This window comes from Azolla caroliniana, unplaced genomic scaffold (genome assembly GCF_043228905.1).
Source record: "Azolla caroliniana isolate FFs.n. ecotype wild unplaced genomic scaffold, voAzoCaro1.0.p SCAF_15, whole genome shotgun sequence".
Classification (NCBI taxonomy): domain Eukaryota; kingdom Viridiplantae; phylum Streptophyta; class Polypodiopsida; order Salviniales; family Salviniaceae; genus Azolla; species Azolla caroliniana.
In genome coordinates, this window is record NW_028230450.1 from 15,596,064 (window position 1) to 15,601,385 (window position 5,322).

The window sequence follows — 5,322 nt, forward strand, 5'->3', positions numbered from 1 at the left end:
TACCAGCATTCCGTAGCGGATTTGTCTTGCCGGCCTCCGGCACCGCCTTGACTCCCCCTGCTTCTGGAAGTCCCGAAACTGCTGTCGGCACACTCATAGTGCCTCCGTTCCTGCTCTTGCCGGCCGCCTCCATTGCGTGCCTACCCTCCTCTTCCACCACGCCCACGGAACCGATCCGTTCCCGTGTACAACATTCGGTTGTCTGGGGATGCACTGGTAGATGCACCGGCGTGGTTCTCCTCTACAAGGAGCATCGACTGTAAGTCGAAGAATGAGGGGGTATTCTCCCTTGTACACACCGCAGTCCGGAACGCTCCGAACTTGGACGCCAGGCCTCCGAGACATACCTGCACCATCTCGTCTTCCTCTAGGGTAACATTGATAGAGGCGAGCGAGTCGCAGATCTCCTTTATCCGGCCCGTGTAGTCTGCCACGGACATGTTCTTCTGTCGAACATTGCTCAACTCCTGTTTGAGTTGCAGCTTCCGGGCAGTGGTGCTTGCGGCAAAAACCTTTTTTAGGTTCCCCCAAGCATCCTTCAGTGTCTTGGCGTCACGGATGTGGCTGAGCAGCTGATCGCCGACACTGGACGCGAAGCAGTACATCACCCTACTTGCCGCCTGTTCTCATACCGGGAAGTCCTTGTGTGCCGAGTCGGGCGCCGCATCATTCGCTCCTTCGACATAACTCCAGTACCCATGTCCAAGCAGGTACTGTTGCATCTTGTAAGACCAGGATGCGTAGTTGCTCCTGTCGAGCTTCTCCACCAGGAGCGACGTAGCCATGCCTCTATCCATGTCTTCTACTGTGTCTGTTTTCGACCTGTTAGGGTTTTCTTCTCAAGAGTAAATGTCTGTAGCAGAGGTTCTCAACCCTCGCGCTCTGATACCATGTAAACGTAAGAGAACAACACAGAGAGAGAGAGAGAGAGAGAGAGAGACAGAGAGAGCAGAACGCAATTTCCAAAATTATATGAAAACTCTGTACTACACACTGTGCTAAGTAACACTATTTATACAAGTCCTCTTGGGACTGACAGAAGTACCATGTACTTCAATGCTCACACGAGCATCTGACACTTACTACGAGACTATAGATACCTAGTAGTCTATCCTATTCTAGGCTTCCGATTGGACTGCCGGTTACGGATTGCACCCGGCCTCCACTGCTTGCCGGTTCGGTTGCTCACCGTCATACTGAACCGTTTCGCCCGATCCGTCTCGCTTACCGGCTCCGGCTTATTCAGCCGATCCGGCTCCGGTTGAGCTTGCCGCTCAATAGATATAATGCTTGGTGTTAGGTTGGTTATTGAATTTTATAATGTTTTCTATGAGAGAGAGAGATAGACAGACAGAGAGAAGAGAGAAAAAAAAAGCAAGAGGAGAGAGGGGAAGAACAAGAAGTGAATTTTTTTGTTGTTGTTGTGCTCTCTATCGATAACGGAATTTGGTGCAAAGATAAGCTTTGGAAAGCCCTCGGCTAGAGCTTCATAATGAGATATAGCAAGTTAAATTTGGTGGCTTGTACGAGAAACAACAATAGAAATAAGAAATCTTGTGTTGTCAGCGTCCACATACTCAACACACATTGTGGGTCTTCTATTGTGCTCATCATCTTTGACAATCGAGTGAGTTCCGGTTTTCTCTCTTGTTCGTGGAAAATTGTTTTTATCCTAGATCGATATCACATCAAGAATAATGGATATAAACATGAATTCCTCACATATTGTGGGGGACATCAATATGGAAACAATTGATCCAAAAAAGACTAATGTGATGGTTGAATGTAATCGTGAAAGGCAAGACATTGGAAGCTCTTAAGGGTATTGAGGAAATTAATGAGAAAAAATTGACATATACCGAAGTAATACATGTAAATGAGGTTGACAAGGATCAATGTAATTGGGATAATTTATGGGGAATTGCCAATACCTTGTTGTCTAATATTGTGGAAGAAAACGAAAATGTAGCGAAAGAATGCATCGATGAGGATGTGCATGATGTGGAAGTTGATGCTAAGGTAGTGTTGCAATCATTTGATGTATTCTATGATCATGTGCTTATATTATTTTTTACCAATGTCGAGAGGATTTTCGGCAACATTGAGAAAATCAAGCGGAGCGGGCAAGAACGGCGAAGTGCAATAACTGCACATGTACACTAGCGAAAATGTTAATAAGAATAAAAGGAAAATGTAAGGATGCTAATGTACAAAGGAATTAGTAAAGAAATAAATGTGATGTGTACATTCGGTCCATAGGCACACATAGAAGTGAGGGTGTTTAATGTACCTCATCAATCACTCCAAGAATTGAGGCAGTCAAATATCTCCTCTGAAAAAGAGGAATATTGGACTGACTTTGTAAAGTACCTCTCCTCCTTGGGTTATAAAACGGAGGAAGAGTCTCTTGTAAAGGGGTTCCCCGTTTTTGAGTTTGCTCCCGATTTGTTTTGGTCCTCATTTTTTCTATTAGGGATTGAGGTTCCGTTTTGGGTTTTAGGGTTTAGTTCTACTCGAGCTCTTATACTCTAAGGCCGGTTTCTGTTGTGTCGTCTGCACAAGGCCACCACTCACAATGGGGAGCACCGTGAGCTCTCCGACTAGAGGCTTGCCTACAAAAACTTCTTGTATCTAGTCTATTTGGTCCGCTCGAAGCCGGCGATGTAATCGGTTTCTCATATACATATACTCTTAGTTGTACATTAAGTGTCGTTATGTGTCAGACATTCTTTCTTCTTCTTCTTTTTCTAGTTTCTGTGAACGAGGTGTGTGTGAGTATGTGTGTGCGTCTCTCTCTCTCTCTCTCTCTCTCTCTCTTTGTTGTCATGCAGCCTCGTAGTGCAAATTGTAGTCTGGAGAGGCGTCCTCTACGATGGACCGAGCCCAAGTCCCCTGGAAAGGGACATCAGAGAGGGTGAGGGCCCCGTTGAGCTCAGACCCTGTCTCTCCATGACACACCGTCGACGAGTCGGGTTGTTTGGGAATGCAACCCTAAGTGGGTGGTAAATTCCATCCAAGGCTAAATACGGGCAAGAGACCAATAGCGAACAAGTACCACGAGGAAAAGATGAAAAGGATTTTGAAAAGAGAGCTAAAAAGTGCTTGAAATTGCAGGGAGGGAAGCGAATGGAGGCCGCGGGTGTGCCCGGTTGGATACAGAACGGTGTGAGTTGGTCCGCCACTCGACACAGGGCGTTGGTCAGCGTGGGCTGGCACAATGGGACAAGAATGAGCTTTTGTTGGCTCGTCAGTGCTGTCGTGCCGGCCGAGGAACGAAGCATGCACCGTTAGGCGGGCTATATGCACTTGCATGCTCGGGAAACTGGCGCTCTGGGCTTTCCGTCCAACCTATCTTGAAAAACGGACCAAGGATTCTAACATGTATGGAAGCCGGTGGGTGGCAAACCCACGGAGGCGCAAGTAATCTGAGAGGTGGGATCCCCCTTGTGGGGTGCACCATCGACCAACCATGTCTTCTGTGAAAGGTTTGAGTGGGAGCGTAACTGATGGGACCTGAAAGATGGTGAACTATGCCTGAGTAGGGTTAAGCTAGAGGAAAACTCTGGTGGAGGCTTGTAGCGATACTGACGTGAAAATCATTCGTCAGACTTGGGTATAGGAGCAAAAGACTAATCGAAACCATCTAGTAGTTGGTTCCCTCCGAAGTTTCCCTCAAGATAGCTAGACCTCTTCACAATTTTATCAGGTAAAGTGAATGATTAGAGGCATCGGTGGGGAAACACACTCAACCTATTCTCAAACTTTAAATAGGTAGGCAGCCGAGGTTGCTCTGTTGAACCTCGGTGTGGAATGTGAGCTCCAAATGGGCAATTTTCAGTAACCAAAATTGGTGATGTGGGATGAACCAAAAGTTGGGTTACGGTGCCAAACTGCGCACTAACCTAGATCCCACAAAGGTTGTTGATTAATTAAGACAACAGGACGGTGATCATGGAAGTCAAAATCCGCGAAGGAGTATGTAACAACTCACCTATTGAATCAACTAGCCCCGAAAATGGATGGTGCTTAAGCACACGACCTATACCCGGCCATCGGGGCGAGTGCGAGGCCTTGATGATTAGGAGGGCATGGGCGTCATGGTGCAACTCTGGGTGTGAGCCTGAGTGAAACGGTCTCCAGTGCAGATCTTGGTGGTAGCAGCAAATACTCAAATGAGAACTTTGGAGACCGAAATGGAGAAAGGTTCCATGTGAACAACAATTGGACATGGGTTAGTCAATCCTAAGAGATGGGGAAATCTTGTGTCAAGGGCGCAATACGCGTCATGCATCAAACGGGAATCGGGTTAATAATCCCGAACCGGGACATGGCGGTGGATGGCAACGTGACTGAATCTGGAGATGTCGGCGGGGGCCCCAGGAAGAGTTCTCTTTTCTTTTTAACTACACATGTTGCACCTAACTACAAAACCATATTCTTTGCGGAATGGGGAAACTGTACACATCGATACATGTTAGAGCCCATCCCATTATCTGCCATTCGAACCATTGCTTCCATGCGACTTAGCTCACATGCATTGCAATGTGAGACAGGGCATTGGGGCACAAGTGATGAGTGTTGTCGGCTATGCACACTTTGCCCTAAACAAGTTCATGAATCTGACCATGACACTTTGATACAATGCTCTGCCTTTGATCATATTCGACCATGCTTTCCACATCTCTTCAATCGAGCCCAATCCTTGCATGAATTTCTCTCACAACCACAATGTGCACTCTCGATTGCAACATTCATTGGTAAAGTTCTTGAACATCGAGAGTCACTACTCACTTTCACACATATCACGTGAAATGTAATCTTTTTGGTCTCATAGGTCATATTTGACCTCCAAAGACGATAATATATATTCTCTCTCTCTCTCTCTCTCTCAATCAGTTGCCTCCGGCATGAATTAGGAAATTCTTTGGCTAGTGTCTTAGTCAGGGTGATCGATACCGGTGAAGCTCAGTCCTTCCGTACCCGTTTCTCCCTGGTCCAAGACCCCGGTGGTCCCGTCCCTATCCGACACATACCCACGGATTACCCCGATACTGGGAAACTTACATACATTAATTGGATTAAACAATGGTTGAACACAATCGTGTCACCAAATTGTGTTGAAAATTGTTACCGATTAGGAACACGGTCTACGGTCAGTCCTTCGACCTAGACCTCCAAGTGACTGTGTGACAACGAACGGTAGTGTCTATGCGTAATACGTAGGGGAATGTTCCCCGTAACCTAGCAGTGTATAAGGGAGACGGCTACAACCGAGCTCCTTAACAGTGGCTACACACTCACCGTTGCTTACTTCTACACTCT

General features: G+C 46.7%; 1 pseudogene; it reads left to right on the plus strand.

Moving 5' to 3' along the window:
• Positions 1-3,364: 3,364 nt before the first annotated feature.
• Positions 3,365-4,153, plus strand: LOC147854797 (25S ribosomal RNA; annotated as a pseudogene; the record flags this gene model as incomplete).
• Between the last annotated feature and the right edge of the window lie 1,169 nt (positions 4,154-5,322).